The following is a 19,850-nucleotide window of genomic DNA, read 5'->3' on the forward strand; positions in this document are numbered from 1 at the left end:
TTTTACGAACTCTCCATCATTATCAACCCCAAAACAAAGTCTTGGATTTCTATCTTGGACTCCTTGAAATTGCAGCACTGGGTAAATCAGGTACCTGCTGGACTCAGAAATGATTTGACATTCATCATTTGAAATGAAGAACTGATATTTGGCTAGAAGTAATGGGAGGCATATTCTAGGGCTAGAAAGGTGACTTCTAATCACAGAAAAGAGACAATATACAAATCTTGTATCCTTTGCAAACAAGATACAAGATTGCAAGATTATTACATTTGGAATTAGTAGCATGTAACCCGTTTTACATACCCCTTCTGAAATTTCTGAGCATGTATCACAATGCTAAGTAAAAAAATAAGAATGGTTTACCACACTCATAGGGAATCAGAACTGTCTAGCTAATATCAAGGGGAAAAAAAAATAAAAATTAGAGAAGCAAAGAAGAGTTTTCCTTGTGAGGAGGAAAAGCAAATGAGTGCATTTGAAAGAAGATATAGGATCTGTCAGATGGGCAAGCTAGAGCTGGCTTTCAAGTGAAACAGGACATAACTTCGTGCTAATACATCTGTATGAAAGCCACCTTCTTTACAAGGAAACCAACAAACATAAAAGCTCATATTGTCATTTGTGCTGATTAGTTGGCTTCTAATAAATGACCTGAGCTGTCTGCAACACTAGAGCACTCACCAGTTTGAAACTTTTCCAGAGGCTGTTCTGTTTATTTCTGTTGCACTCAAATCCACTTAACATGGCACAGTAATAAACACCGCTTTCACTTAAGTTGTCCTGATAGCCAATAGACTTATTGCCAGGTGCTCTCAAAATATAGTAAATAGTTGTCTGTCTCATCCACTAAGAAGCAGACCTCACTCTCTGTGCAAGTCTGCCACGTCTTCCTAACTTACCTCCTGTTTTGCTGCTCTCATTTTGTTCAGTTGTTAGCTATTAACCACAGATAGTTGTTCCATACATTTTTAAGCACTTTGTATAATGCTTAATTGTGCAGCTACAAAAGACATGAAACATCTGAAAGTTCTAGATTAGTAATTGTCTTCAGAAGGATTAGGATGGCTTGAAGTCATAAAGGTCTGTTCTGAACAGAACTGCCATGCTGGAGTTTAAAGTTATGGGTTTAAAGTTAAGCATGGTAGACTGATCTACCAGACGAATGTTATAACTATGATATGACCAGTGGTTTCTGGCCTAGCTAACATGGGATAGATGAGACCATTTATGATTGTGTTGTTGTTGTTCTGTCTTGTAATGAGATAAATATAGTGAAAAACATTCAGCCAGATCCACAACACCTGACCTTGATTTAGGACCAGTCAGCCTATGTTTCAGGAGTTGTAATGGTAACCTATGTTCTTTGTTCTTGTTTTCCTTTTTTTTTTTTTTTTTTTTTTTTTTTAAGTAGATATGAGAGGACTTCTGTTAACAGAGGCTCCTGACAACAGAATGTGTATGTATCTTTTTTCTCAGAACAAGAGTTGTTATAGGAAGGCAAAGACAAATTCAACTCCTCACAATATCATTTCATCTACAAACTCTATCCAAAGACCCAGCTGAATAAAATCAGTAAAGAATTGATCTAAAGCTTACATGAGATTCAAACACTGTTGTAAAACTGTTTTTAAAAGCACTGATTTGTAAGTGTTCTCAGATTATTAATTTTTCCAATAAAACTCATGAATTTAAAGTTGAGCTTTAAATGAGTCCAAATGAGAGTCTGCATGCAGCAAAACCTTTACCCCCATTCAGTTTGATATAAAATGTATAAATATTACAAAACATCCTCCTTTTCTGTAAACAAATAATGATCTGGTCAGAGAAAATTCTGGTAGTAATTTTCAACAGACTGTTTCCACAAGTAATGGTGATACACTGCTGGTGAACACAATGAGGCCAGGACATCAGAGGACCTGCTTCCTCCGAGACAACCCCCCATCTTAGTCCAACATCATCAGCTGCCTTGTTGGAGAATTGATACTAATGGATCTGGGGATGCCACTTAACCAACACCCACAACCAGCCACAGAGTGAATGGTTTCTTGGGGGCATACCCTGCCTCAGCCATCCTGCCCTGTGGCCACCAAAGTTATCTGCTGCTTAGGGCATCAGAGCCCCAACCTGGCAGGACGGCTCCTAACCCAGGCTTTCTCTGTACCTATGACAGCTCTTGTGTTGTTTGCCTCAGGGAGCTGGACAGCTCTGTGGCTGTCCATCACTAATTTTTATCATCTGGATGAAGCTAATCAATGAAGACAAAGAATGGAGTCGCTGTTTTAACATTTTTTTAAGTGGGACTACTGTAGTTGTGAGTTACCGATCAACCCCTGTAATTATATATATAAAAACATATAATTTCCTCTCTTAACCAATAACATATTTTCCCTTGCAGCCATTTAGCACATAGTGAACTCATGCTTTTAAAAAAGACACAGATATGACTGTCTTTCAAAAACAATAGCCAGTATAGGAAATGAATGGCTACCCCCTTTTGGTAGATACAAACCTCATTTCAAGAAAAAAAAAAAAAAAAAAAAAAAAAAAAAAAAAAAAAAAGCAGTTTCATTTTAGTGCCATAATAAACTAAAGTTATATTGCAGTGGTGTCTGCAGTGCCTAGTAAAAGCAAGCACCCCCACCTATTTGGGTAGATCCCTGTCTCCACATAAATGCTTACTAAAAAAAACTAAGCCACCTTAAAGGAAGGATTTTACTGTCCTCCTGCTAAATGGGCTTTATAAGCCATTTGCTAAGCTCAGTCCTGTGTCTTGTCAAGAGCACTGGCTGTATACGACACTTGTCAGCATTTGTTCTCACCTTCCATTCAGTTGTATATTTTTATATATTGACAGCTTCTATCATCAAATTTAATGACCTCTTTTAGACAAAGAAATAATTGACTAATGAGATCTTCTTTTATTTGCCTTAACAAACCAATTTCTCAGCAAGCCCTCAGACCATTAAAAAGCATGTTCAGTTTATATATAACAGGAATGTGATGTAGAAACTATCTACACCTACGTCCTACGTCACCAGGACAGGTGCATAAGGATAAAACACAGAGGTTACTGGCTTTAATATATAATCATTATTTTTATCTTAATCCCATTTATTTCACTGCCTTCAACAAAACCATGTCTTCTGTTTCATACTATTTTTGTAGTAAAATGTAATACTTTATACTAAACAAATTTTTCAATGAGCCTGAATCACATGCATAGTCATTTCCTTTGAAACATATTTTCTATTTCCATTCAAAAAAAAAAAAAATCTAGTGGTTGGTGAGACTTTTATCCAACTTCCTATCAAGCATTTCTAATATTCCTTGTCTTCTACATTACCAAAATTTTCTTCTTGAAACTTACACAAGGCAATGCAGATCCTGGGAACATCCATGCATTTGCATTGGGACAGTCACCTGTAGTTGATGCACACTTCAATAGTGAATGATACCACACAAAATAAATGTACAGAACACAGATAATAGTTACTATGATTATTGGTTATGAGATGAAAGCTGTAATTTCCATCACTAGCAGGGAATTCAGTTTCTGAAAGAATGGCAACTCTTTAATACTAGCTACAGTTAAGTAAAACGTACTTCACAGACTTGACTCAAGACTTTGGAATCATTAAAATCAGAACAATGTATGCTACTTTAGAAATGCATTCCCATAGTAGCACAAACGATAAGCACTGAAGTGTCACAGATCATGTAGAAGATATCTGAGAAAGATGTTCACTCATTTTGATATATGGGTTATTTCATCAAACGCGGATTTTCAGTAATAGCTTTTGAAGCTGCTAAGGAGAATTTCCCAAGGGAAGTGCATATAACTATACTCATTCTCAACAAAATCTTTCTTCTGTAGGGCGGGGAGCAGATACAATACTTGCAAAGACAGTTTTGTAAGAAAAGCATTTCTGTTGCCTGTACCTGTTCCCAGCCAGTGGAACACAGCTTGGAACAGGTCTCTACTAGACAGCAAGGGTGGAACGAGGTTTTGCAAAACAAAGAGTTGGTTCCAGAAAGGAAGAATGTGCTGTGAATAACTGATCTACCACAAAAGAAAAGGAAATGGAAGGAGAGGTAATTTCTTCAGGCTTTGTTGTAATGCTAATTTGTGAGATTAACTCTCCAAAAGAGGAAACATACCTGCTGGATGGTACAGCTTGTATAGAGTGGAGAATTTAACATACGTTTAAAACTCAGCAACTTCGGTGTGCAATGTTATTTGTTATATCACTCATGGTGGCCTAAAAAATAAAAAAAATAAAAAACACTGAACAACCATACTAAGCTGGAAGTCAATTTAATGCCTTTCTCCAGCTCTGTTGTAAGGCCGCTGTAGACTACAATTCTGGCTTATTACACAATACTATCTGAGATGGACAAGAATCTGGTTTGCACCATGCTGTTGTCACACACACACCATATTGGCAGTAATTCAAATCCCAATTGTCGTAGCTGCATTTGTAATTTGTCCACAGAAACAAAAGTATGAGCCCCAAGGCCAGCCATAAACAGCAGGACTCAAGGAAGCAGGTAGAAAAGGGCTCCTGTACAACGGACAACCTCTACCCAATCAGGCAATAACCCTTCCAGTCCCAGGGCTGTAACTGGCACTGAGGAGATGGCCCCAGGATGTGATGATGAATTGCTCACACAGCACGATGTTGCCCTGTGAAGCATACAAGCAGGATAGGCCACAACCCTTCCCTGGGAATTTTCTTGGCGGAGCAGCTACATGCTGCCCCCATGTTACACAACCTTTGCACTATCCCTCAGCGCATGAGTTTGTCAGTCTGGCACAGAGCACTATGTATACATCACCTCACAGCTTATCACACCTGCTGGCAGAGGCTCTGGAGCTATACCACTCCCTTGAATCTTGCAGTTATGCACAAAAGGGGATATATGTTGCTCACTTGACCTCTTACTTGCTTGTTGGAAATGCAGATGACAAGGTACAATGCATCTTCACATATCTTATAGATACAAAACTAGCTGTAGCACTACAGGATAAAATAAATACTTTTGATTCAAGATTTTGAATCTTTCTCCGCACCTATTGAGGACTGGCAACACTGCAGAAAATTTATCTTCTATTAGCTTCTATTAGCAAGAGTTACCTTTAATTAGTGGAAGTGTACCTTGTAAAAAAAAAAAAAAAAAAAAAAGACCAAGAGAAGTAATGGAAATGAAAACTATCTTGCAATTTATTTTGGCTATAAGCGTAAAGTTACCTGAAGGAATCCTTGCACATATGTTCTGTATTATTTTCCTACAATATGCACCTGTTTAGCAAAAAAAAAAAAAAAAAAAGGAAACACATTTATTGTTAGTTAACAAACCAGACTGACTTTTTGCCCTTCTACTTAACAGAAACAGACAAGCTGAATTCCCTAAAATGGTTCATGCAAGTTTCAAGGCAATAAAATGTACTGTTTTATCTTTTAAAACACCTGAGATCTGAATTCACCCCAAACTCTTTCACAGTAGTACAGAAACCCAAAGGCTGGCCTAGGTAGTAGGTGATCTTCATTTGTTTCCAGAACCTCCTTATTAGTAAGCATAGGCTGTGGAAATCTTTCTTTTTCTGTGCTGGGTTCCTTCCATGAGTTTGTTGTTGTTGCTGTTTGGTGTTGTATTTTTTTCATTTGAGACTCTGCAGATCTTTTTATTAGAAAGTCTGTGGCCACACAATTGTCTCCAGATCACCATAAAATGCCAGCAGACACCTCCTCAGAGCATGTGCAGCTATCCTGTCTCAGCTTCTTCTCCCCAGCTGTGCGGAATGTAGCTCCTTCATACCACGCTCACTTAGCCAGTACATCACAGATGCTCCCTAGGTCTCTAAGTACACAAGCCTATATGACCTAAATAAATACCCAATTCTGCCACCTTTAAGCAGACCACAAATTTTTCCAACAAGTTTCTTTTCGCAGTATAGCAGCACTACGTTCAGTAAAGGTGGCAGAATCCAACCTAAAGAGGCTTGGCCATGCACACCACAGATGGATGACAGCTTTGCTGGGAACTTCCTCTGAAAGCTCTCTCCAAATTTAACATTCTCTACATCTGAGCAATCAATGACTGATGAGTATAATGCCACCCTCATTTTTATCACCACCAATAAAGCCTACTATGAACAGAGCTTGTGCTGTCTTACAGAATTTCTAATTATGTGTTCAGCACTTCTCGAGTGCTTGAGATCTGTGTAACAAAGCAAAGCCTGTGTATCCTAGAGCCAGTTGTTACAGGTTATCTGAAGTCACTAAAATTTTCTCCCTGTGGAGTTATACATAAATATCAGATTTTACAGAAAAGGATGCAAAGTCCTAGCCCTTTCATGGGCTCTCTGCTTTGAGCACTAGTTTGGCTATTGGGTTGAAAATTTCAGCTACCAAGAAAACACACACATTTAAAAATAAGTAAATAGTATTTTGTCTACCTTACTAATATATTGTAGATTTTTATTTAAACATCATAAAGTAAGCCAGACTTCATGGAGCAGTACAGAGCTCTTTACTCACATGTGTAACAAAACAGACTCACAAATGATTGTATCAATTACAACAAAAATCCTACACCCTATTAATTTCAGATAGGAAATATAGCACTAAAGGAAGATAACATCTCCTACTGCAATTCCTTTGCCTGAGGACTGTAGGTACCCCCTACCCAACAGAAAAAAAAAAAAAAAAAAAAAGTTACACCCTTTTCATTTTGTTACCTAGCACTCACTCACTCAGCAAATTTATAGTTTTCCTTATCCCTTTTAATTCTATCTTTTGTTTTTCCAAACATTAACAAGAGTTTCTTACTGGTACATAGAGTTTTTGTTACAGGTGTGGTGGTATCAGTATGCCATAGAAAGCAGAGAGTTATGAAAGCACATATTGCACACACAGAGCAAAGACAACATAGATTTGCTTCATCTCTGGCCCTAAGGCTTCCATGACCTTTTTCCAGTCTTGTTTCTGTCAGAATCACACTGCTTCACCAAATATACTCACTATTGCAACAGACTTTTTCTTCAACAGTAAGCATTGAGGATGTTTCATGGAGATGGCTAGGGGCTTTCTAACAAGAATGAACATTTTTGAGAAATCGTAACATCATTATTACAACAAATAATCTTTGCCATGAACTTCAGCAGACTCAGGACTAAGCCCTCTCTTCATGTATGTTGTTGTTTTAATGATGTGTATCATGGAGAGAAGATTTTGCTAAGCAGCCAATGAAAATCATATGCCAGTCCAGTTTCAGCCAAGACTTTTCCCGAATTTGCACAAAATTTAACTCAAAATTTGATTTTCTATGGAGAAAATAAATCAGGTAGGTTTAGGTTTAGGTTTCACTGGAAAAGTTACTCTCAACTTTGGTATGTCGCTGTTTGCTTAAAAAACATTCTTTCTGAATTCCACCACACTTTTTTTCCCCCTCTAAAGAGTTTTAGGTCATTCTTTCTAGAGACAAGTGGATTTCATCAAGCTGTAGAACTACTTTGATGGTCCAGGGTGTATTTTACTGGGTCATGGATTTGCTGCCTATAACATTTGCTTAAGGAGCATGTCATCACATCTCAAATGATAACAGTACTGTCATTTGAGCACTTTTATCAGGCTTTGCTGTCCTGGCATGCAATGAACCATGAAACTGTTACATACACTTTTAAATTATTACTGGGGCAAGTGAATGAAGTCAAATTTGTATTTTGCGGTGCTTTTCTGGCTGCTAGTTCTGTGAAGTTTCAGGCTATGGTGGCTGGCAGTAGAGCTCGCGTGTCAGTTTTCACTATATCATGTGTGATTATGCGTGAGGCTTGGTGTTTCCATGGTATGTTTTTTTTTGTTGTTGTTTTTTGTTGTTTTTTGATTTTTTTTTTTTAGGTTTGCTTCTTTGTTTTCTGTACTGTGAGCAGATGGATCCTTAATAAGACTGGGTTCTGCCATCACATGAAGATGCAAGACCCACAGGAAAATGGATGAGGTACAGGTAGCAAATAAAAATGTTAGTTACCTGTGGTACCCCCTGTACTGAGAATTTTTGACTTGTGCCTAAAAGACTAATGAATGTGTCTAAAAACTCAGAAATAATCTATTCAGAGTACAATGCCACCCCATCCCAAGGTTGCCTTTAACTGACAAAATATCTTCTAGTTTCTTTTCCTAAGAGTATTCTGAGAATCCAGCAGAATAAGGAAGTAGGGTTTATTCTGAATAAAATATCAAACTATATTTATACAAAGTGAAAGAGGGAGAGCATCTCTCACTCTAGGGCAGCTAAATTATTTAAAAGGGAGGAGGGGAGAGCAAGGATCATAACCGAAGTACGTGCCTTATCAAAATTGTCAGGGCTTTTACATTCCATTTCCTTGTGATAAGCCCCTTGTGCTGAGCTGGTATTCGGAAGTGAGCCCAAAGGGCTGACTGATAAGTTTACATAAGGAAGGAAATAATCAATTTAGGGCTGTTACTGAATGAGCTCTTATCATGTTCATTTCCTCACTATTGCTTCTCAAGCTAAATATTACATGTTTAGGAGCAACTTCAAAAGACTTACAATTCTAGCCTCTGCATTTTATTAAGGAAAACTGTTTCAATAGCATGAAGCATTTGCTTGCACCACAAACGGTACAGTTCACACATTGTCAAACTCTCACTTTAAGACACTACTATGCTGAAGGAAGCAAGACATTCTTGCAGGGAGGCTACATTTTTCCAGCCTACTATTTAGTATTTCATGCACAGAAATGAGATTTTAAAAAGCAGTACACTCATTTCCCTTTCCACCTCTGTGAGCTTCCTCCTCTTCTTTCTGTAATGTCTTTTGTCTAACTGCTTTAGTCTACATTTTCTCCAAGAAGTGTGGTTTTTAAGACCTTGATGACAAAAGCATGATTTGTGGGTGTACATGACTTGTCATGCTAAAATTAAAAAACGTGGCTCTTACTTTGAGTCGACATTAAACTGTTTAAAAAAAAAAAAAAAAAAAGCATCTGGTAAGTGACCCACTATAGCCCTTTTGTCTACAGTAGCTTTGCAGGGCTCCTGAGAGGTTCATTGAGAGCAGAATTGTTTCCACAGGATCAAAATACAGTTGCTGGGAGAGGGTGGGGAGGGAGAGTCCCAATTTAAAAAGAATGCAGGTAGCAATTAATAGATTTTGGCAAACTGGTTGTATCATGAATTGGTACTCAGATGTAATGCACCTACAGATTTAATACAGTACAGCTGTCAAATGACATTATACAAGGATAATATTTGTTTCTGCGTACTTGATCTGGCTCATACCTTGGTCACAGTCAGTACTGAGCAGGATTTACCTAGGTCTTAGCTGGGATATTTATTTTTCCACAAACATAGATTACATTTATATTCTAACATGCTTATGACTGGACTGTGCCCGATGATTAAAAAAAATAAATTAATTAATTAAAATGAGATGCTGTAACATTGTCACTGCTATAAAACATTCTTTGCACCACTTGCTCTAGCAAGTGCTGTGGAATAAGCCAGTTGTGGTCAATTCCCTGTGCCAATGAATTAGACAATGATACCATGAACAAGCTGCAACTAAGAAAAAGGTCAGAAAACTGTGCCTTGTAATGTTGTCTGCAGTGCATTCACATTTAGAACCAAATTATTTAGTTTAACAGTCCATTTGAAATGAGGGGAAATAATAATAACAACAATAATAATAAAGTACTGAAATCTTGAAAATGCAAGCAGAGAATTGGGTTGGGTTTTGGGGAAGGGGGTTGTTTGTTTGTTTGAAGTCACAGGTTAAATTAGGGACTAAGTGATGACTTGCTTTTAGGATGCACATGGGGTGTAATCCACAGTAAGCCAAAGTGAGGAAAATCTCTAGCAAGACACGGCAAAGACTATAACTGACCCTTCTCCATTGAAGCACATCTGCTATTTGTGTAGATCTGGTTAAGAACTTAGTTGCCACCTGATAGTCACTGGCTTGAAAACCACAGTGAGAAAAGTTCTCTTTTAAAGTTCTCTTCTGTTTCTGGTCAACGTGGATATAAGAAACTCACCATTAATTCTTCCTTGGGCTACTGCACTGCTTCCAAAGCTGGAGCCGGTTTTCATGTACATGAGGAACTGCAAACAACACAGAAAGCAACGAACTTGGTATTTAGTAGAGCAAATAACTAGGAAGAGCCTTCCATGAGAGTCTGTCCTCTGACTTCTAAAGGATAGAGGTTGTAAGAGATGACCTCTCAGAATACAATCCCTAACCTTCCAACTTTTGTTAGGCCTCTGTGGAAGCATAATAATGCAGTGGTTTTGATCCGAGCTCATGCTCAGACAGGAGCTCAATATATAGCAAAATAGAAATTCTGGCAGGTCCTCTTCCCTGAGGGACCTTCATTCTGGAATTTACTTCTTTCCCTGATCCAGCACAGCCTGGATTTTTAGACCATCAGGGCGCTTCGTAACGTTCATCCATTCCACTGTGAGCAGCCTCCTTCCCAAAGCTACCATTATCAACAGTTGCCCTGCTCAAGTTACAGCACTGTTGGATCCAGGTATTTCATTCTAGCACATTTGTAACTTACAGGGGTAGATTTATTTATGGAGTGGACCACTTCCCTCCCGGAAAGGTTATATACTTTTCACCACCTATAATGAATATATAGTTTAATGAATTCATCAAGAGCCTGATCCAAAGACCTTGAAATGAAGGGGCACCTGTTCAACAGTTTGCTGCCTCAAGAAAATGCAGAACACTCAGCTTGGATTTTATATAACACAAAAGATGATGCATTCACATTTAACAGCCAATTTTAAGGAAGAAATTTAATGCTTCTCTCCTTGGGCCCCATGATGTATGCAGTCTCTGGATCTCAGCTAGGCTTTGATCCAAAACTCTTGACCTAACTCTTCGAGGTACAAATACTGCTGTACAGAAATTGTTTGATATGGATGTCCTCTAAACCTTTTCCCAGAAAACTCTCAAATAAAACAGGCATTGTACTTCAGTAAGCAGTCCTATACTTCTGAAGGATGGCTGACATTAATTTACAGAGGGCAACAAAGCTGTCTGAGAGTCATCGGGTGCTAAAGAGATAGGTAGATCTTTCCTGCTGTCCAGCACATTCAGTAATATGAGAAGATCACTGAAACAACGTGGTAATGAGTAACCAATTGTTTTGAGCAAGACTTCCCTTGGTACTGTGTCTGTACACTTTATAAATCATTGACAGGTTTGCTATGCAAGTGGTCCCTGTATAATATATCCCTTGTATAATCTGAACGTTGGTTTCTCCACGCTCAGTTGATCTTTCCACTACAATTTGTTGCAGGTCTAATAGCTACTTAAATCATTTCTGGCATCTAAAAGCATAGGCCAGATCTAAAAGCATAAACCAAAATTCACAGGCCTATCTGCAAAAGTCAGGCACCCACAGCTGAGTGTGCAAAAATCTGCATTAGGCTTCTGACATTGTTAGTGCAGTGTGCTCAGAGCCTCCAGAGCAAGTTTATTCTTGTAAGTATCTAGCTCCAGTTCTTTATGTCTCAATTCAGGGAATCACAATTGGAAATTCTGGACCAAGGGTTGGGACACTCAAAAGAGGGTTGAAATTCTGTATTGAGTAAAATCTGTGTGAATTATTGGATAAGATTACAATTCTGTGCAGTGACGAAAACTCTGCATGGCCCGGCACTCAGGTACTCACACTTCTCTAGCAGCTGACCTCGATGTGAAATCTCAGCACTTACTGCCTACCCAGTCTCTTAGAAAACATAGAGACCGTCAGGGACTCCAAATGATCACTGTCTTCTCTGAGTCATCAAAAGTCAGATTGCTAGCAGCTGATTCGTGGAAATGGAAGCATGAAAATGGTAACAAAGTAGAAAAAAAAAATGGAAAAAGACACCCCATTACAGAAATTACCCCATGCAGAAAACATTTTTGAGTGCAATGAAACAAAGGTTCTTTACTATATTAATCTCCTGTGTAGCACAAGGAGTTTGATCTTGTAAGGAAGGGAAGGAACTTGGTTTGATTACCTCCACCAGCTTTAATAAGTACAGCAAAGCTTGATCTAAAAGTCACTAGTAACACTATGCACGTGGCATAAATCATCACTGGTCTACACGTGTTTCATTTCCATCTTACACAGGAGTGCTAGATGGGTCGTTTAACCTTTTGGATTCAGTTTGTCTGTGTAAAAGGGCTATTAATATTCACTTTCCTCTGGAGGATATTCTTGTTATTGTTGTTCCTGTTACAGTTGGTCATTATTACTAAACCAGAAAACTTTCACATCAGTAACACGAGCTTATGTCACCTGCTTAGGATTGCTGGGCTGCCACTATACTTGTAGTTAATCATAAAGTGAGTTGGCTTTATTGTCTTTACTGTCTAATGAGAAACTAAATATATACCTACTCTGGGCTGATAACACTGGATACTGCGTGCACTTGCAGACCCTAGAAACAGAAAGTTTAGTCAGATGGCAATGGATTTCTGCAAAATACTCTGGATTTACACCAGGAGGAATGAAATTGAACTGAACGTTTATTAAATTGGTCTGTGTTTTGCAATCACAGGCTTACTAGCCTACTACCAAAATTTGACCTAAAAGGCAGAATTACCAGTGCCAAAAATTGTATTCTGGCCAAAATAAATATTTTACTTTCAGTAAATAAATTTTCTCTTTCCTGCCTAAGACTAATGTTGAATTACAGCTGAAAAGCTCAGAAGCCTTCTGCTTCCAATATAAGCTACTAATGAACATAAGGAACATTCTGCACCACAGTCCAAGAGCCAGCAGGATCTTCCAGTAAGAGCCTAGGAACTCCACAGAAGCATGATCTAATGGAAAAAAAAATATGACCAAACATAATCCCCGGTAGTAATGTTGCTTATATCTGTCGTTTTCAAGAATCATTTTTACTGGTGTAACATTAGCTAATCCTTGGAGTTCTCAAGTCTGCCTACAAAAGTATTAACAAAAAGGTTTTAGAAAAACAGCTCAAGGCTCTGCATAAAATTACAGATGATAGCTTTTGTTTTATTATTACTATTACTCATTTATTGGAAAAATGAGGGCACTGCATTTGCATCAGTAATTTGCTCTTCAGTGTAATTTGATAAATAAACACATCAGAGAAGAACACACAGCAAAATGAAGATGAAGATGGTCAGCTTGGAAATTTTTAACTTCATCATAAAACTGATATCCCCAGAGCAAATCAATACTGGAATGTCTACCAGCCCTTTAACGCCTCTTTTCTTGTATTCTCATTTTTCAGTATGCAGTAATCTGTGCAATTTGAAGTACTAAGTTAGGCATCTGCGTTTTCAATGTTAACAATGCAATTCAGGAGGTCACTCCAACCATGCTCTTAAGGCCCATATTCAGATTCCCTCCACCTAAGAGTACCATTACAGCTGCAAGAGGCAGTTATGCAGATCACTCATGGTGCGGCAGGAAATTGGTCACAGCATGGTGTACATTTCTCCTTGTTATCATTATTTTCATTCACAGAAACAATTTAATAACCAGCAGAGGAAGAAACCGCTATAAGCATGAGGTTGTTTTGCCTAGTATCCTGGCTCTGAGAATTGAATTTCTGTCACTAGGTGATATGATAGCATTAGCAAATAATAATACTAATATGATAAACATATCCAGAAGATAGAATAAATACAACGTCTACCGTAACTGCTCCTTGACTTTCATTTTGTCTTTTTCTCACTTGTATTATGGCACACTACTGATTGCTTTCCTGTATGAGTCACATCACAAATTATTTATTCTTTCAGGTTGTTCAGCTGATACATGGACAGCAAAGCTTGCTTGACACCTTAATGTAATCAAAAGTGCCCAGTGGTACAATTGTCTGCCTGTAGAATGCTTTGCCCATAGGGCATTTAAAGCAAAGAAAACCAGTGTGTTTGACTGCATTTTTTGCTTCATTTCTACTTGTCTCATCCCTCCATACCTCTATACCTGATGCTTTCTCCAACTTTCTCTTGCTTACCTTTCCACTGCCAGTGTAACCTCTGTGTACTTCCCTTTCCTTCCTGCTCAGTTTCCAGTGACAAATGGATCTATTCTGTTCCTAAGCCTGAAACTGAAATTATGACCATAAAACCCTGTAAAAATCATTGAAGCTCTTTTAGGTATGTAGTTTATGTATTCTGCAGGTTTTAACCAACAACCATAACAACATCAAGTGCCTGCAAAAATGCAGAGTCCAAGTGAGCATGCAGATCTAATCAAAAATGCAACTAAATCAAACAGAAACAACAGAAAATGTACAAGAATAGATTGAAACATCAACTGTGCATCACCCTCTCCCCCTTATCTGCTTCATCCAGTTCACAGATCTGGGTCATAAAAACGTTTGGTAAACTTTATTTTGAACCAGTTACCTCATAAGCTTTTTATTGCATTTCTTTCTTTAATTTAACTGCAAAATTTCATATTTTTAAATTCAATGAGTTGTAAACATTAATTCAAATGTTTCAGATTAGCTTCACCCCCCCCCCCTTTTTTTTTTTTTTTTAAGAAGTTTTGTGTTGCTAAGGCACAAGATATATAGAACTGCCTTCAGTAAATCATCCTGGTACAATAAGATGAATTTGCCCTAAGGAAGCCAGGTTATAAAAACGTTTTTCAGAAGTACATGTACAGTTTCCATGCATTATGATTCTGGGTTGCACTACATGTTTTTTTTTCTTATTTGTCCTTAAACAGAATGCTTGTATGCAAGTTGTTATTGCACTGCTTCTGCATACAATTCTTTACGTATTTTTATGCGACTAACAACATTTTGCAAATTATCAAGTATTATTCCATCACACAATGAAGTTGGTGAAAACCTTTTTTTTTTTTTTCCCAAAATGTGGGCTGCATTTACATTGCTTGGTTCTAACATATTTTATATGTCAAAAGTCATTAAAAATCCTATAAAAAAATTATGTTCAACAAGACTCCACAACAATTAGCTGATACAAAAATCAGGAGTTAAGATTTTTTTTTTAAGTGAAGTCAATCTTAATCAGTTGTTGTGCTGTCTGCTTCAAGAAATTCAGTTTGAAATATAATGCCTTTCAAGGCTGTATTTTAGAAATATTTTCCCACAATTTCCGAATGATGAAAGAAGTGGCCACATAAAAAAGTATTCTTCTCCGACTGTTCATGTACTGCATGTTACAGCATGACCTCTACTTTCACTGTTCACTCTTTATTCTGTAAATAATAGATAATTATACAGTATATAAAACTATAATCATTGTTAATTTGTCATTTTCAAAGAGTATTTGGAAAACAGAGCTACCTGTGCAATATATTTGGTATTACACAACTTCTGTTTAAGAAGAATATGTGGAAACTATTATTCTGGAAAAAATAAAAAAAAAAATAAAAATGCAAAAGTGAAGTGTCCATTTCTAAGACTGACAGAGGAGAAACTCCTTTCCTAACCCATGCTTCATAAATACACCACAAACATCCCTCTTTGTTTCAGTGCTTGTATACTTCCACTACTATTTCGTGGAACGATTTCACATGTGACATTTCTGGTTTTGTCCATGTGACTCACAAAATGAGCAAAACTACCAGAAATCCACAATCTTCACTAGCTATTTAGACTTGTTGTCCCTGAGCAGTTTTTCTGCCTCTGCATATGCTATCACAAAACCTAGGAACGACAACACTGATGTGGGTTAGGAAGTGTTTACCACCATGCTTGCAAGCTTCAGTTGTGAGGCTGTGCTAGACAAGTCTTCAAACTGCAGACTGTGTCAGGGACAGCCCAAGGAGTTAACCTAATTCAACTGTGATGAGCAAAACAGGAGCGAGGAAGTAGGGAAGTGAAGCAAGCTGCTATGTCTAGTAATCAAAGGATGTTGTTGCTTTCAGCTCACAAGCTGTGGCACACAAAATGACACAAGAAAGTCATTTTCCTGTTTGCACTGGGAGAGATGCTAGAGGCAAAGAACCCCAAGCCCTGCTTGATGATATCCAAACACCTCTGACAAGTTTTGAAGAATGACAGAAAAGTGATAAATCAGGGTCTTGATTTTTCACGTATTTAATGTCCGACTTTTGTTAACAAGAATGTAAAACAGAAATGGTGTTGTTCTATTTTACTGTTTGTTTGTTTGTTAAATCAGATTCTGAATCAATACGTGCACCGTTCCAGCAAAATGCCACTGGACTTCAGTTCAGGAAACAGAAAATACCAAAATGCTGATTAGTGCCTCCAAGAGTCTATTAAAAGTCCTATGTTTTATATATGTCATTATATATTACTGACATTTTATATAGTTTCATTCACTGGAATAATGGCATTATCCATTCGCTTCTTGCTTGTCTTTCAGAAAGTGAAAGGCATAATTCTAATGCCTTTAATAACTTTTTTGAAATAATGACCATTGGTTTATTTTGTACCTGGAAGAATAAGCTGAAACGCCTGCCATTGCCTGTATTTATGGTTTACATTCAGCTCTTGAAATGTGGTTCCAAACTACCAAACCCACAACAGCTGGTTTCAGAAACTAGCATTTCATATTGTTCAGTATCAAGCATTAAAGCACATTGGAGTATGGAAGGAATGCCATGAATGAACCAGGTTTCTAGAGTCCCAGGAGATTTGTTTCAATTTCTAATCAAACTGGTTCCCAGACTTAATTCAATCAGCCTTTATTTTTCCTACATGTTGGCAGGAAAAGGACTTTTTATTTTTTTCCAGAAGCAATTACTGTAAATATAAATGGCTAAGCACTCAAGCAGTATATTAACAATCCTAAATCCTTTTCTTCTGCTGTTGATCATAAAAAAAAAAAAAAAAAAACCTTCCTTCCAAGCAATCATAATGTCCCTCTTTATGGCATAAAATGAATAAAGAAAGGCCAACTGGGCTAGAATGACTAACTTTTTCATACTTATACAGATTGAAGGTGACCTCTTTCAATGTTTCAGACTCTCTTTATATCTTTAGAAATAACTGGAGACTATTTACAGCTTATCTTATGATCATGATCTTATGAAGTGCATCAGCTATATTAGAAGTGAAGGAAGACGATGAAGGAGGGGGAATGAAAAGAACTGATACTGTGTTACCACCCGTATTTTCTTCAACCTTACTTGGAAGAAATTTGTCCAGTTAGAGGATAGTGACTTCCCATATTACAATCAACAAGGAAAACGACTACCTAAATAATGCTGACTTTCACTGCTAAAAGCAGCGTACAACTGCTTTAAATGTTAATCATGTGGTGACATGACATTCTTAAGTGTTGAAAAGACAGCAGCCCATGATAATGGAAAGTGACACACTGCAAGGAGAACCTATTTGCAGCTGGCAAAAGCATTAGGTTTGAATAATGGACTTCCCAGATAAACCAGCAGAGACAACTGGAGTTATATAAATACATATATGTACACAAAAAGAATGGGATTGAAAAATCACAGGATATAGGTTAATTTTAAATCAGTGCAGAAGCTGTTCTTGAACTGCCAATAAACTACACTAACCACATAACTATGACCACAGCTGGTCATAGAAGATCTGTTCAGCTCTGGAGACAAACTTGTCACCAATCTCTGGCAGAGAAAAGGAGAAAGGTTACCAAAAGGCAGCAGTTTTCCATTCCCAGCACCTCTGCAGAGAACCCTCTGCTTTGCACCACACAGCATTTTGGTACATTTGCTTGGGTTGAATTTCCCCTTGTTATCATTTCCATGGGCATGGGAAGCCTCAGAAGAACAACACACACTTTTACCCATGCACAGTGCAAAGTGGCAGTAAGAGCCTTTTTACAGAAAATTTCCTAATCGTCTTAGTTTAAAGGCTTATACTTAGAGGATAATAATAATAATAATAATAATAATAATAATAATAATAATAATAATAATAATAATAATAATAATAATAATAATAATAATAATAATAATAATAGTCCCTCCTTCATAATTCACATTAAAATAATATCGACTTTATAATGCAAAACCACACAGGAAATATGGAGACAACACAAGAAAAGACAGGCCTTATCCCTTTTGGGACCTCATCTGGTGTTGAAAAGATAGCAGAAAGGCAGTTCTTAGCTTTCCTTTCCCTTTTTAAACTCAGAGCATCCTTATATCACTTCAGCACAGCTTTTAGTTTAAAGAATAATCCTACAGTGTTTTTACAGCCAATGAAAAGACTAAATATAAGTGTGCTAAACAGACTAAAAAAGATCTGAGGAAGATATCATCAGGGAAAAAAAAAAAGAAAGAAAAAAAAAAAAAGCATGACATCTACTCTACAATTTTTGCTTCAATGGCACAGTTTCATTATCTTTTATGAAAACACCCATCCTTCTAAGATTTTTTAAAAACTTTTAAAGATTTATTTTGCTAATTTATTAGCAGGTATCTACACTGATTTTCTTTCCTTACATGAGAAAGGGTTATGATGTTCATCTCAGCTTCATTTAATAAAAGTCTTCCTTCTGGTAGCTCAAAGTGTTGGGACGTTACCTAATGCCTAAATGCCAAAGAAGAGAGATTTAATTTGCAGGTATTACTGGGATTTACTCATGTTTCCTTCTTGTTTATTCAAGCAAACTTCTATAGTATTTCCTTATTCCACATTCTCATTCTGTTTTATCATCGTAAAGTCAACTCGTCACATTTGAAGCAGAACACTTAGTTATTTATGTGATTTTTTTTAAATGCTTAATTAGATGTTTTAACAATGCCTAATTGTTAGGCAATAATTTACAGTCAGGATTGATTACAAAGGAAGCTCCTAGATCACAAAGGCCCCAGTGCTTTTGAATGGCTTCTCTGCGATTTTGTCCATGCATGCTGCTGTATGCATAAAGGGTGACATCACTCATCTGCATTATTGTGCTGTACATTCATCAAAGTACTGATTAGAATCTAAAAGTTCTCAAATAGCAGTAGGATTTAGTAATTTGTAATCAGATACATAAGAGCGAACAAAAGGAAGTAGCAGGGCTTTCAAAGGGAGTTTGTGACCTTCTTGTGTAGGTTCTGGAATAACTTTCCCTGTTGATTTTAAATTGTACCTGAATGGCAATATTAACCAAGCAGATAGACATATATTACAGGTGAGGGAAAGTTTTCCAGTCAAATATCCAATGTGTAATTACACTGTAATATTTTACCGTGTATTTAGGAATATTAGTACATGAGAAGGAAGAAAGACATGAGCAGCTTGGTTTGGTGAGACTGTCAGGTTCTCAGTTTGTTGTGGCTAACGTTTCTAGCGGTGATTTTCTCATACCATGAGGGCATGCTGCTGCATTGCTGCCGTGTTTTTTAATTAATTTAAGGCTATGAAAGCTTTTCATTGAGCAATAACAAGAACCACAGTGAACATGTGTGGGATACTATGTGAAAAATGTAACACTAGCCAACATTATACATCTGCAGTGTGCATGAACCCTCTCTCTCTGAGGACATGTAGAAGGTTGCAAGCTACATCATGATAGGAAGCAAGCCAAACATTTTATTTTTATTTCCATCAAAAAGAAACCTATTTCAACGGGGTATTTGTCTCCCTTTAGACCCAGTCTTCTATCTGCATAAAACGTCAATAAATCATTCCATACTTGACTATTCAAGCACAGAGCACATCCCAAGGAAAGTTTACAGTTTCAAGTCAAGACATCTTTGTCAATGACCTCAAGGCTCTCACGGATCCCAGGTGGAACACAGCTCACCAGTTCAGTTCTCACTTTCAGCCTCCTAGGCAATACCTGTTATTTCCAGAGTGTTATTAACTTACTGCTCTGCTTACAAAACGCAGATATGTTTAGACAACAGGCAGGGGTCTTTACTCCCACCC

The sequence above is a fragment of the Anas platyrhynchos genome, chromosome 4, assembly GCF_047663525.1.
Source record: "Anas platyrhynchos isolate ZD024472 breed Pekin duck chromosome 4, IASCAAS_PekinDuck_T2T, whole genome shotgun sequence".
Taxonomy (NCBI): Eukaryota; Metazoa; Chordata; class Aves; order Anseriformes; family Anatidae; genus Anas; species Anas platyrhynchos.